The sequence below is a fragment of the Stegostoma tigrinum genome, chromosome 4, assembly GCF_030684315.1.
Source record: "Stegostoma tigrinum isolate sSteTig4 chromosome 4, sSteTig4.hap1, whole genome shotgun sequence".
NCBI lineage: Eukaryota > Metazoa > Chordata > Chondrichthyes > Orectolobiformes > Stegostomatidae > Stegostoma > Stegostoma tigrinum.
In genome coordinates this window covers 19,004,338-19,019,632 of record NC_081357.1, presented here as the reverse complement: position 1 = coordinate 19,019,632, position 15,295 = coordinate 19,004,338, and the positions used below count along the sequence as shown (strand labels likewise).

Genomic DNA, 15,295 nt, shown 5'->3' with positions numbered 1-15,295 from the left:
AAATCTTTAGCTTCTTTAGTTTCCCTGGTACTTTTCTCTAATGAGTTGTTATATTTATTTTCATTCCTCCTTTTTGCTGTTTGAATAGTGAGTAATTTGGAATGATATTAGTGTCCTCCACTGTGAACACCAATGCAAAGTATTTATTCAGCTCGTGTGCCATTTCCTGGTTACTGATCATTATTTCCCCAGCCTCATTCTCTAGATAGCCACTGTCATGAATTCTAGCTGACCAGTGAACGATAGAGCTTAATCAGTTTGACGATACTTGGTTGTATTCACTATATGTGGTGGCCTGCAGTTGAGAATACCATAAAAGAATTATATAACTTTTGTTTGGTGTGTCTAATCCCAATAGCTCCTCAGTGAGAAGGCTGGAATGTTAAACATCCCACACGTGACACTTTGTATTAATGTGATGGATGAGCATTTAGTCTTTTATCCCTTCCCTATTCCATGGAGTGGTACAAGAGCAGATCCCAAACATGTTTAATTGGTCCGAGTTTTCTGGAAGTAAACATGTGTCAGACCAGCGAAATATGAACCAGATTTGGACTGGAGCCTCTCCAATAAGTGCTACATTCTCCTGCAAACAATGCTCAGCAAGTTTTTATTAGCCCCTCCATTGATTTCTTTTGTTCATTCCTTTGGGGCATAAGTGCATGCTGGATACAGTTCTTTTTTGTACTGTCAGCTCCCTAGTACTTTGTCAAAATTACTGTTCATCATGTCTCAGATTAGACAGGGAGGGCAATTTGGCAAGGCTTTCAGATTGTGTCTTCTGATTACATACGCATGTGACAGAGAAAATGGGGAAAGAATAAAACACTGAGTTTATCTGGTCTTCACAGAACATCCCACAAGTGTTTACATTCCATCAGAGTCACAGACACCATAGCAAATCTGTTTGATTTACCTGTATCATGTTATGATCAAGTGAGGGGAGGTGAAATGGCTGCCTTGGTTTAAACCCTCTCCGTTGGCCGCAACGAAGATTTTTAATTCATTTTAGCATGCAGCTATTTAACATTTGAATTAAAATATAGTATGTTAGTTCAAACATAGAGGAATGAAGTTTTCTTGAGTGAAAGAGAAACAAATGTTATTGCTTATTCATCCTGACAAAAATAACAAAACATAAAATCATACATCCACACAAACACAGGTACAAAATTTGAAAAGGTGGAAACTGTCTCTTATTAAAAACAAGAACATGCAGTTTAAGGTGTCCTTAGAGCTGTTGATGTATTGGGTTTAAGCAGGGATCACAGTTATTTACTTGATGACTTGTATACTCAATAGTGGCAAACTTTGAATTCTCAGTGAATGAATGTTCACTAGGCATTGTCTTCTAAGAATCTGAGAGAAAAACACTAAGAGAAAGCTGTTACAAATCCATCAATCTTTTCGTTGCTTTGCCGAAAAGCAATTGGGTAATGCACAATTCATTAATGTATTCTCATATTTAGATTCATTGGTTCTTCGAGCTGAATAATCAGCAAGTGAGCTTTTCATCTCAATACATGAAAGTTCAAGAAAGGTGTAAATCAAAGAAGAGATACAGATTCTGATTGATTTGTTTCAGTCATTTTGCTGACATGTTAATTTCGATTCATTCTTGTTTATTGATGAGCTAGTTAAATTTGATAGTCTGTTTTTACTACTATCATAACAAATTCAACCCCTTTCCAGACCTGACTATTCTGCTTCCAACCTAAATAGCTTTTAGCTAATCCCAAAATCTGTCGCCCATATCATAAGTTGTACCCAATTCCAACAATCCCAGATTCACTCCCAGCCTGACAATGCCTCAATTTTAATTTCTCATGCTTGCTTTCGGATTGTTCCATTTCATATCTACCCCCTATCTAAAAGAGCGATAGAGGTATCCAGCATGGAAATAGACCCTTCAGTCCAACTTGTTCATGCCGACCATGTTTCCCAAGCTAAACTAGCCCCATTTGCCTGTGTTTGGCCCATAAGCCTCTAAACCTTCTTATTCATGTAACTGCCCAATTATCTTCTAAATCTTGCAACTGTACCTGCATCTATCATTTCCTCTGGCACTTGATTCCATATACACACCACCATCTGTGTGAAAAGAATTGCCCCTCATGTCCCTTTTAAATCTTTCCCTCTCATCTTAAAATTATGCCCTGTAATTTTGAACTCCCCTACTGTAAGGAAAAGACCTTTGTTATTCACTTTGTCCATGCACCTCATGATTTAATAAACCTCTGTAAGGTTTATAATCCTCAACCTCCAACACCGCAGGGAAAAAAGTCCTAGCCTATCCAGTCTCACCTAATAACTCAAACCCTCCAGTCCCAGTAACATCCTTGTAAATCTTTTCTGCATGCTTTCCAATTTAATAATATCCTTCTATTAGCAGGGCAACCTGAACTGCACACAGTACTCCAAAAACGCCTTCAACAATGTCCTCTACAGCCACAATGTGACGTTTCAGCTCCTATACTCAATGCTCTGACCAATGAAGGCATGCATACCAAACGCTTTCTTCACCATCCTGTCTACCTGTGACGCCACTTTCAAGTAACTATGTCCCTCAAATCCTAGGTCTCTCTGTTTGACAATATTCCCCAGGACCACTAACTGTATAAGTCCTGCCCTTGTGTGTCTTACCAAAATGTAACACCTCATATGCATCTAAATTAAATTCTATCTCTACTCTGTGGTCCATTGGCCCAGTTGATCAAGATCCCATTGTATCTTAGATAACCTCTTTCACTGTGAACTATATCTCCAATTTTGGTGTCATCTGAAAACTTACTTGGCATTCTTCCTATATTCTTATCCAAACCATTTATATAAATGACAAACAACAAAGGACCCATCACTGGTCTCTGCAAGTACCACTGGTCACAGACCTTCAGTCTGAGAAACAACCCTTTATCACCACCTTCTGTCTCCTGCCATCAAGCCAATTTTGTATTCAATTGGCTAGATCTCCCGGGATCCTATGTGATCTAACTTTACTAACAATCTACCATATGGAACTATCTCAAAGACCTTGCTAAAGTCCATGTAGACATTGTCCACTGCTCTCCATCGTCTGTCTTCTTGGTCATGTCCTCAAAAATCTCTATCAAATCTGTGAGGTACAACTACCCACTCACAAAGCCATGCTGATTATCCCTAATTAGGCTTTGTCTCTCCAATTGCATGTAGATCCTATCTCTCAGAATCCCTTTCAACAACTTACCCACTGCTGATGTCAGACTCACTGGTCTATAGTTTCAAGGCTTTTCCTTGCAGTCTTTCTTAAATAAAGGCACAACATTTGACAACATCCAGTCTTTTGGCACCTCATCCATGGCTGTATATGACCTACATATCTCTGCTGGGGCAGATCTCTATGACATTCTCTTACACAATCTCCTCTGAGATCTCTACCATCCTCAACATCTGGGCTTCTTGCATTTTCGGGTTGAAGCAGTCCTCCCCTTGGGAGCATTTTGGAGTAAAATTTCTTCACTCAAAAAGTGAATCTGTGGAATTGTTTATTCTTTGGAGGCCAAATTGCTAAATATAGTTGAGAAAGAATCAGAGAGATTTCTAGGGGCTAAAGATGTCAAGGGGGAGAGAGAGCAGGAGCAAGGTTTTGAGATAGAGGATTGGAAATGATTATTTTGTATGGCAAAGAGTCTGATAGACTGAATGGCATACCTGACTCTATTTTCATTGTTTCTCTGTTTTTAAAATAATGTATTTTTTCAAATCGTATGACAATGCAGGCAATCAATGTTTCAACATGAAATGTGATCCAGCAGATATCATTAACATCTCAGAGCATGGTCCATAACAGCCACAATCTACATGGCCCACACAGTGGTTAGCACTGCTGCCTCACGTCACTAGGGACCCGGTTCAATTCCATCCATGGGCAACTGTTTGTGTGGAGTTTGCACATTCTCCTCGTGTGTGTGTGGGTTTGCTCCCACAGTCCAAAAATGTATGGGTTTGGTGGATTGGCCATTCTAAATTGCCCATAGCATCCTGGAATGCGTACACTAGGTCATTAGCCATGGGAAATACAGGGATAAGGTAGGAGGATTGGTGAGAACTTGATGGGCTAAATAGCCTGTTTCCCTTCTGTAGGGATTCTATGATTTGTATTGGATACATACCACCCTCACCACATGCTCATAGCACATCCTCCATCCACTTACAACATGGTTTGGCACTTCAGTGCTGTATGTTAGAACACACTGGTACCTTTAATTGGAGGTTTGCAGCTCAGACAATTTAACAGGCTGTCAACTGATGGATTGAACCCTGGTACATCTTACCGTTGCTTTCTTTCTGTCTTATTGTTCACTTGCATTGCACCTACATGGATTCTCACAGTGCCTCTACTCTACAGTGTACTTTGTCTTGCCTTGCTGTTTAGCACAGACGCAAAGCCAGGCAACTTGTCATGGTTGTCAGCAGTTATCAGTCATGAAAGTGGATATGTCACCTCACTACATCAATCTCATACCTGCAGAATGTGCCTGCCATGTATATGGTAACACACATGTGTATCAACCAAATTGCCATGTCTCAAAGTTTAAGGGGTATACTCTATAGTCAAGTTTCTTTTTTTTTCCTTTATTCATTTACAGAATGAGAGTATCACAGGTTAGGCAGCATTTATTACCTACTCCTAATAGCCTAGAGGGCAGTTAAGAATCAACCACATTGCTGTGGGTCTGGAGTCACATGCAGGTCAGACCAGGTAAGGGTGGCAATTTGTGATCAGAGATAATGGGAACTGCAGATGCTGGAGAATCCAAGATTAACAAAGTGTGGAGCTGGATGAATACAGCAACCCAAGCAGCATCTTAGGAGCACAAAAGCTGATGTTTTCGGGCCTAGACCCTTATCTCTGATGAAGGGTCTAGGCCCGAAATGTCAGCTTTTGTGCCCCTAAGATGCTCCTTGGCCTGCTGTGTTCATCCAGCTCCACACTTTGTTATCAAGGGTGGCAATTTCCTTCCCTCAAGGGCATTAGAGAACCAGGTGAGTTTTTCTGTCAAGTGACAATGGATCCACAGTCAGCATTAGATTCTTAATTCCAGATATTCATTCAGTTCAAATTCCACCATCTGCCCATACGTGATTTGAACCCGTATTCCCAGAACATTATCTGGGTCTCTGGATTAACAGTCAGCGATAATCCCAAATGGCCATTGCCTCCCCCTGTTAAGAGAGAGAGCCTTTTGACAAGCAAATTAAGTCAACAGCAGCCTCCAATATCAATCCAAGAGCTTGGTCAGTCAGGAAATTGGAGTAGCCAAGGTCAATGGGTTGGTACTTCTCCAGTCCAGAGAGTCAGCCATGGTCAATTAAAGGAAGCAACTTAACATTAAACGGGGAAAGATCATAGGGTTTAGGAAGGAAAGGGGTAATGTAGGAGTGGGGATCATTGACAGTCAATGCCAGGCTTCAATGGGAGAGCAGTGCATTATAATGACTGGCATGATGTCATGGTATGCCTGTGGCTCAGGGGTAAGGAGGAGAGACAAACAGCTAAATTAATGGGTTGGGTGGGAACATGAGCAAGATCAAAACCTATGGGGTTGAGAGAGAGGGCAATCAACAAGGAAATGTGAAAATGTGGGGCCTCACCTAGCCTGTGATGCTCAGTCAGTCATTCATTCTGTAAAGCGCAACTTACATATATTTGAAGGAACAGAACCATTGCTTTTCCAAATCTATTGTTCTGAATAACTTCAGATGTTATATTGGTTGTAACATTGACATCTTCCATCGTGAATGACTATAAGAAATTCCTTGTAACATTTAGCTTATTATAATTTACAATTGATTATCCTGTGACTAATGTCAGAACATTTGTATCCAGACAGTAGATGAAGCTCGTCTATTAATTGAAATAAGCCTACAGCCTAGAATTACTATTGCAGTCAACAAACGTAAGAAACTAAAGGCTTCTTAAAGTTTCATGCTTCCATTTTAGTCCCTGTCAGAGTACAATGACACAGCTAAAACAGTAAGAGGATATATTATTGACTTTCACTTCTAAAGAATGTGACATGACTTGGCTTGGAAAAAGTAACTTAGAAATATAAAAACATAGGACTTAAAAGCAGGAGCAGGCCATTCAGCCCTTTGAGCCAGTAAACTGTTCAACAAGATTATGGTTGATCAGGCTGTGGTTTTCACTACACTTTCCTATCTGTTTCTTCTGACTTGTGCTGTGACATGACACAGATGGGGGCAGAGGGAATAAATTAGTTACAGCTTAATTTTTTAAGCTTTCAGACTTAACCTTATTTGGCTCAATGGCTTCCTACTGGATTAATTACTTCATACGGGCCTCCATTAAATTTCATCTGCCATGTATCTGTCTATTTCACACAGCTACATCCTCTCGATAAGAATAAGGAAGAGATGGTGACTATCCTTTTCACGATTAACTACATTTCTGAATTTTATGTCAGTTACAAACTTTGAAATTATATCCCTAGATCATCCATTTCCTGGTTCTTAATATAGTTGTAGAAACAGCAAACATGCTAACATTAACCAGCAGGTACACCACTGCACATTTCCTAACAGTCTGAAAACAACAGCCCTCTGCTTTCAGACATTTTAGTTAATTTATTCTGCCTGCATTACTTACCCTTTAATCCCCTTTAATTTAATTGGGATTCACCCTTCCTGGCTATCCTCACTATCGGGTTACTGAGTCATCTGATTGTGGAATCCTCTGCATCGCAGTATAGTGGTGATGCATTGATCACCTGAGCCTGTAACATGGATATCTACTACAAAATGAACATTCCAGTACACCTTATGACAGAGCTAATGAGATAAACATTTGCTGACTCAAAAAGGTAGATACTAGGAGCTTAGTCAAGAAGATGGCATTTGTGTAGCCTTTTCAAGATGGCAGTGAGAAGTGGAGAGACAAAGAGACTTAGGGAGGTAATCCTAGAGGGTAGGCCTAATCTATCCAAATAATATGTCATCAAAAGAAGGAAAAGTGATGAAGGGTGAGGTGATGCATAAAGGCCTCAGGCAGAAACTTCTTTTGCCAATTTCTTTATTAGATCATTTAATGTTTCAATCGATTAATCATTTGTACAGAGCATTTAGCTTGATTTGATTTTTATAGTGCTGATGGATCTATCTGGTAATGTGATTGAATTAGTTAATCTACAGGAAACACATTGTAAATAGAGCAAAAATTTTAAACAATATAGTTGTTCTGAAGGATACAGATGCATTGTGCAGAGATATTGCTAATCTGAAAGGAACAGTTCTCATTTGTTGTTGTTATGAGAGTAACTGTTTAGTTGCCATTAGCAAAGCCTGCAATTAACAGTTTCGCCACTTAAATTGGACAATTCAAGTAACAGATTTGTGAAATAAAGTTGCACTGATCAATTCCAGCTGTCTTGGGTCATTTTTGTTTGGACAAATAGAGGTAACCCTGAGTCTTTACATTTCTGCTTTCTACCTGGGTTTCTGTACATATGTACCTTTGCACCTAAGATGGTGCTGTGTCAATCTGTAAACTTTTCACTGTACTTACCGATTTACACACACACACACACACACACACACACACACACACACACACACACACACACACACACACACACAAAGGATGGGCAGCCCTCTCATAATGTGGTTTATAGCCAGCTGCCTAGATGTATATGAGAGTACCGCACGGTTTGCACTGTAAAAGTAAAATACCAAAGTCTCAGGGAATTGGGGTGGTCAGAATTGTTTCAGTTAAACCAAAAGTTAACCCTGGCTGTAGTGCTAAACAGAAATTGAGCTTTGCCATTCCATTTTGCAATATGGTTGCTGTCAAACCATTCTGCACCACTCTGTAAATAGTTTTGTGTGTATTCCCAAGATTCTTTTCAATGTAATTACTGCTGGAATATCTGTCATTGGCTGTCCGTTGATCCAAGAATGATGTCTACTCAGAAGTGAACTTGGTTTCTGACATGTGTCTTCATGCAACTAAACAGGCCAGGTCTTGATTCACAAATCTTTGGGTGCGTAAGACAGGATATTCATAAGGTGCAGAATGCAGGCCCTCTTTCCTTTGATTACTGCCAGCAGTCTGTCTCATCATTAAGATATTGTGATGTAAAGCATGATAGATTTTCATGGGCAATTTATCAACCTTTGAAATAATTGGTAGCAAGCACCTCTCATTCATTAATGTCAATTCTGTTGCACTGAAGGAAAGTTCAAAGTGTTTGAAGTGTTTTCTTTGTCCTCCTCAGAATGTTGGCTGTTTAAGATCTGACAAAACAGAATTTGGTAGAGGAGATTGCTTTCAGCTTTCTGGACACACATCACAATATCAGAGATGATCTTTGAGGAATTTTTCTGAATATCTGGTTTTACGAAGGACACCGACATTTGGTCAACAGACCTCCCAGTGAATTCAGAGTATTTGATGAAGATATTACTGGTGGAGTGCCACTTACAGTACAGGTTTCACTACAATGTAGGAATTTGTTGACAATAGCTGTTCTGTACACTAGGTTTTTGTTGACATGTTGAGGTCTTTTTTGTCAAATGTTTCAGACCATATTTTGAAGAAGGCATATCTGGTGCAACTAATCCAGTACTGGATCTTCACATTAACATTGTCGGGCTTTTGAATTAGGCTGCTGCTAAGGTTTAGGAAGTGCTCAATATATCCTAGGATCTCTGTTTCAACATATGGGAGATGGAATATTTCACTGACTAGGGTTGGAGCTTTGTTTTTAGCAACATTCAAAGGCAAACTGAGTTTCTTGCATACAAGATGGCAGTGGTAGAGTAGGCAGTGTTTGGACTCCTGTGCCCAAGCTCGTCCTCCTCATCTGCATTTATCTTTTCTTCTTTTTCCTTCGACTCTTCTTTTCTTTCTTCAAACCTACCTGATAAAGAGAGCTCTTTGGCAGGAGGCAGCTTCGATGGGCCCTAGAGCAGCAGCAGCATGGTTGCAGAGACAGTCAGTTGGCCTTTGGAACCTGAAGCGGGACTCTGTGTGAGGTAGGTCCTTGATGGCAGTATGATGTGGACTGGAAAGCTGAGAGTGGGACACTCTCTCAGCAGCATGGCGTGAAATGGTGTAGCCTAGAGCAGAATATTCTCTGCAGCATGGCATGGACTGGAAAGTCCAGAGCAGGACACTCTTTCAGCGGTGTGGTGTAGGCTGGAAAGCCTGGAATGGGACACTCTGCGCTATGACGTGGGCTGGTATAGCCTGGAACAGGACATTCTCTGCTGCACGGCATGGCTGGGAAGCCCAGACTAGGGCAGTGGTACGCTGTAGCAGTGGAGAAGGAATAGTTGGATTCTCTTTGTTATTTTTCTTTATTTTTTATTTTGTTCTTTGAAAGCTGCTTATGTAAACACTTTTCACTATATTTCATATTGAATGCATGTGACAACAAAGGATAAGGGATAAATTGAAGGGATCTGGATTGGCTTTCAAATCTTTTGTAAAGTGGTCAATGACACTACTCATTTGTGAACTGCAAGTCATTTATAACTATGGTGGCCAGTTTGGCATGGAAGCAACTGAAATTTTCCATCTAGATACTCTTAATACAGACTACAGAGGGCAGTTGATTTTTGACAAGATGGATTCAGTGATGGTAATGCCATAGAAGGTCAATGGCCACTAGCTAAATTCTCTCTTTTGGAGATGGTCATTGCCTGATATTTGTATGGCACTTGTGTTACTTACCACTTATCAGTCGAAACCTGGATATTGTTCAGGTCTTGCTGCATTTGGACACAGTTGTGAATGGTGCTGAACAATGTTTGATCATCAGGGAACATCCCAGCTTCTGACTTTATGGTGGAGGAAAGGTCATTGATGAAGCAGCTGAAGATGTTTAGGTCAAAGACACCACAGGAATTCCTGCACAGATACACAGATATCCCGGAGCTCAGATGACTGACCTCTGACTACCACAACCATGTTCTTCTGTGTCAGACTCGAATCAGAGGAGAGTTTCCCCCTCCTCCCCATCCACCCCGCCCCCAGCACCCGATTCCCATATGTTCGAGCTAAACCATGGTTTCTTGATCCTGCAGTCTGAAGAAAGTGAATTCTTTTTGTGGCATCTCAGCTAACTTTTCTAGATTTGAAGTAAGCAAAGGATGCACTCTGAGACAAGATCAAACGTAATTTTTAAAAACTCAGTTGTAGCTGAGCTTCTCATCACAAAGTGCCTGGAGTTTGTTTTTATGTTAAAAACACAATATAAATGCAATATGTTGCCAGATTTATTATACAAAAAATACTTAAGTATTCTTTACAGGCTTTTTTTACAATATCTTCATTCTAAACCTCAGCACCACCCTATGTTTCTTGGACCAGATCGCTTGGGTTTGCCACAGTGTTTCAATTAATTATAATCAACTTCACTCCTTTAGTCGTTATAATTTTCTTTTAGTTTTCTTTTAGACTCTGGGTATTCCGACTGTGTTAATATGAATTTATGTATGTGTTTCCATTACATTTACATTAACCCGGCACATTACCACAGTACAAATATACTCTGACTGTGTAAACACTGAATAGGAGTTGGAATCTCAAATCATGTCGACAACCCGGACTGGATTATAAACTGACAAAATATTGCTTTGTTTTCAATTGACGACTGTATAATTATATTCACGCTAAGCATATTTTGATTACACGGAACTTTTAGTTTCAAACATTTTTGAGCGGATCCAAGTTAAGTGTTGAGTTCAGTTTTGAATTGTTTAAGACTGTAATTATTAACTGCTCCAGCAACTTGATCCAGAACTCCAAGTTTTCAGTATTACTCCCCATTTCCTCAGCTCACACACCCATCCCGGAGTGTAGCAGAGCTTATGATTTGTCTTGCTTTGTGCCCGAGGGGGTAGGACAGTTCGTTGCACCAGCTTCTCTTTGCTTTAACATATTTAACGGCCTCCCTTCACGCTGCAGAAGTTGATTTCATATGGTACCTGCAGCTCTTCCCAGATGTTATCCTCCCTTTTGTCAGCCACTTGACAGGCAAATAAATCCAAAAAGATTTGTCTTCAATCCACTTCTTTCCCCTCCCAGCTGTTTGGCTCTAGGGAGGGACAGATGGCAACAGAGAACTGTTCCCCACTGACGTGGATGTGATAGGCAGACACAGGTGGACGCTGCTTGTCAAGAATTAAGGGTGGCTCCAACATCTGGCCTGCTGCCACTGAAATTGACTGTTCAGTTCTGCAGACACACACCCAGCGCACATCACTAACTTCAGGGAGCTCACGCTGCCAGACCTTGCTCTGGGGATTTGATTTTCGACTGCTTCAGCACCCAGCAAAGAGGAATCTCTCTCTAAAGGACAGATCGGCAGGATAATGGAAAATAGTTAACATCATTTCTCCAAGGCCCTGGGGAGACCCGTAAGTCTTTTTTTTTCATTTCTCTCCCACTTTCCATCGTATGATTGACAGCTCATTTCTTTCTACTGAGCTAGGGATCTGTTTGAGTTAAAGCAGGATATAAAAAAAATTCCTAATCTATCAACCAAACGCTACCCCAAAATCAAATGATTCACTGCCCTCAAACCGTTACGGAGATTTTACCAAGTGTGAGTACCTCAGCCGATGTTTTACCCTCGCTAGGGCAGTTTGGATTAAATAGATGAGGATAATAACGCAAAATACGGGGGAAAGAAAACAAAAATTTTTAAAGTTAAGGAAAAATGAAGTTTTGTTTCTGTAACTTTAAGTATTGTTTTAGCTAATGCGCAGGAACAGATTGGATAAACTGTGTTCTTCCAGCTCCACACTGTGTCTCAGACTCCAGCATCGGCTGTTCTTACTAACTTCTTTAGATAAGCGCTTTCAGCACGCTCTGTAACATGAATGCTGTGTATGTGAAACTAAATACTGTGGGTGCAAAGCTCTCTGGGTCAGGCGACATAGGTTTCTCTCGTCACAGAGGCCACCTGGGCTGCCAGTTAATTTGGAGATGTCAGCTTCTTTTACGTAACGCTGGAACTTAAATATAAGAATCCAATGTGATTTGCATCTGCTCTTGTTTAGAAACTGTGTAACCGTACTTGTATAACCTTTAATATAGTGTTTTTGTTTTTAAAAATTGCAGAGGAAATCTGACCATGTCAATGCTGTGTCCACGTTTCTGATCCATTTAGACGTGACCAAATTTGTATTACTGTCGAGTTTTTAGCCAAATAATTGAATTGATTTGGAACAATATTGTACTCTGGAAAATAAATTACTGGGGCTTGAGCAATCTAAAAGATGTCAGTTATTACCATTGCTACATTTGACAGACCAAGCAGCCTCCTTTGTCATCTACTATATCCTAACATTCATTAATTTAAGTTGCTCTGTCATGACTTCTGGTTCCAGTAAGTGAGAAATAATCACACTTCTGATTCAAATTGCTTGAGGCTAATGGAAGTACTTTTTCAGTTTTCTGCATGGATTATGGACTGATAGACTGGCACATTATTACCAGACACTGCTTGTGGTGCAGCAGTGAATGTGCCACCATGGATTATATATTTACAAAGTAATTAGTTTCTAGCTCTTTCGGAATAATAAAACAATCCCCGATTTAAATTATTTATCAGAAAGGCTTTCTCACATAGTTATCTAATAATGAGTTAAGGCACTGACAGAGACACAAACTTAAGGAAAATGCAGTTGAGATGTTAGGGGACCAACAGAATGGGCTTTCATGGAGTCATTAGCTGTTGATTTCCTGCGTCTTCTATTCCTAAATTGAAATTTCCCTCATTTAGTTGTTCACTTCTGGAGTAAGTAGATAACAGTAAAAGAAAAGTGAACAAGAGATTCAAAAAATTTTGCAAATCCTTTTATGTCATATTTCTTAGCACTGAGCTTATCTATTATGATGAGCCAACTGTAAACTGCATGACAACAATGTCAGCGATAATGGGAACTGCAGATGCTGGAGAATCCGAGATAACAAAGTGTCGAGCTGGATGAACACAGCAGGCCAAGCAGCATCTCAGGAGCACAAAAGCTCCTAAGATGCTGCTTGGCCTGCTGTGTTCATCCAGCTCCACACTTTATTATCTCACAACAATGTCATTTCTCTCTTACTCTCATTGTATTTAGAAGCTGATTTTATTGGCTTATACTCTGTACCTCAGACTTTACCAATGGCCTAGCTTTTCATATAATTGGATAACTGAGGGTAGAAATTGAAGCATAAGAACCTCTTTCCATGATCCTTTTTTGGGAACCTAATTATCCAAAGAGCCAGTTAAAACAGGGCTCTTCAGGAATGTAAAGCCTCTGCTTGTGCCCACCTTCAGGGAATGGAAACAAGGGTATCTGTTGGCCCTTCCTTTCTCTTTTTCCTTTTCCTCCTCTTTCACTTCTATGCCAGCAGCAGATGAGACCATTTCCTTCTTGCTTTTACATGCAACAGGTGTGTTGTTTCCATAACAAAGATGTTTTCACAATAAACAGACGGAAAGCCAAACTTCACTTTTTGCAGGGAAACTGGCTAGATGCTTGGAGAGATTTGCCATTCCATTCCCATTCTAGAAAGGGTACAGAAGAGATTTACCGGGTTGCTGCCCAGGCTGGTGGATCTGAGCTATGAGGAGAGATTGAACAGGCTGGAGCTGTTTTCCTTGGTGCAGCAAAAGTTGAGAAGAGGCCTGATAAACATGTCTCTACCTCTGAGCCAGGAGGCCCAGGTTCAAGTCCCACTTGCACCGGAGTTGTGTAATAATACCTCTGCACAGATTAGTTAGATAATATCAATCAGATTATGAGGGGTGTGGATAAAAAAACACTTTTGCCATTGGTAGAGGGGTCAATAACCAGGGGAAAACATTTAAGAGACAGAAGACTAAGAGGAGAATTAAGAGAATCTTTTTCACACAAGAGGGTGGTGGAAATCTGGAACTCACTGTCTGAAAGGATGATGGAACTCTTGTATCATTCAAGCAACATTAATGTATTTACATGTATTTTCGTAGCCTCAGGGCTATGGGCAAAAGTTGGAAAACAGGATTTGTTTAGTCAGGTCTTTGTTGAGTGGTGCAGATATGGTAGGCTGAAAAGCCTCCTGTGCTGTAAATATTTATTAGTCAAACTTATCTTGTTGGATGTCAGCCTAGCGTTTAGAGATTAGAACCCTAACCTCCATATGTCCAGACTCTTAAATGGGCCAATATTTGAACTAGCAAAGTCTGACAATTGGGATAACCTGGTATAAATATTTACTGTAGTTCTCCATACAGACAATGGAAGTGGAGGATGATAGCCAAGTAGGCAACACAGAAGGTTGGCTGTCCCACTTGAGGGGAATGTGCAAGGATAGGCAAACTATTGCAGTGAGAATTAGACATACCAACCTCATCAATATCTATAACTTAGAAAAAGGCTAACTGGCCCCTTAGGCCTGCTTAGACATTCAAAAGGATCATGGCTGATCCAACATGCTCCTCATATCCACTTTACTGCCCTTTTCTCATAACCCTTGATTCCCTTACTGATCAAGTAAATGCCATTCCTACAGAAGTATTACAGATGCAGTTAACATCTGTCCCTGACAGTATTGGTAAGAGTGACCATCTCACAGTCCTTGTGGAGTCCCGCTTTCACATTGAGAATAACTTTCATCGTGTTGTCTGGCATTACCACTGTGCTAAATGGGATAGACTTCAGTAGATCTAGCATCTCAAGACTGAGCATCCATGAGGCACTGTGGGCCATCAACAGCAGCAGGATTGTACGCCAGCACAATCTGTAACCTCATAGCTCAGCATATCCGCACTCAAACATTACCATCAAGCCAGGGGATCAACCCTGGTTCAATGGAGAGTGCAGGAGGGCATGCCAGGAGCAGCGCCAGGCATACCTGAAGATGAGGTATCAACCTGGTGAAGCTGCGAAACAGGATACTTGCACCCACCAAACAGCTGAAGCAGCAAGTGATAGGCTGAGCTAAGCAATCCCACAATCATCAGATCAGATCTAAGCTATGCAGTCTTGCCACATTCAGTAGTGAATGGTGGTGGACAATTAAACAACTCTCTGGAGGAGGAGGCTCCACAAATATCCTATCTTCAATGATGGAAGAGCCAACACATCAGTGCAAAAGATAGGGCTAAAGCATTCGCAGCAACATTCAGGCAGAAGTGCCGAGCGGATGATCCATCTTGGCCTTCACCAGTGGGTCCCGAGCATTACAGATACCAATCTTCAGTTATTTCAATACAGTTCACTCCACATGATATCAAGAAATGGTTGGAGACACTGGATGCTG

General features: G+C 40.7%; 1 protein-coding gene across 3 annotated transcripts in view; it reads left to right on the top strand.

Annotated features, from left to right (window-relative positions):
• cdc42ep3 (CDC42 effector protein (Rho GTPase binding) 3) overlaps positions 1 to 15,295 on the top strand; it is a 196,452-nt gene that overhangs the window by 172,327 nt on the left and 8,830 nt on the right. The window contains exon 1 of one of the 3 annotated variants that reach the window (XM_048530330.1): positions 9,010 to 9,030. The exons of 1 other annotated variant lie outside the window; for it this stretch is intronic. The gene's annotated coding sequence lies outside the window, so the exon portion shown is untranslated. Of the gene's footprint in view, positions 1 to 9,009; positions 9,031 to 10,878; positions 11,419 to 15,295 lie in introns of those variants that run through there. One more of the 3 variants, XM_048530328.2, reaches the window with a different exon arrangement.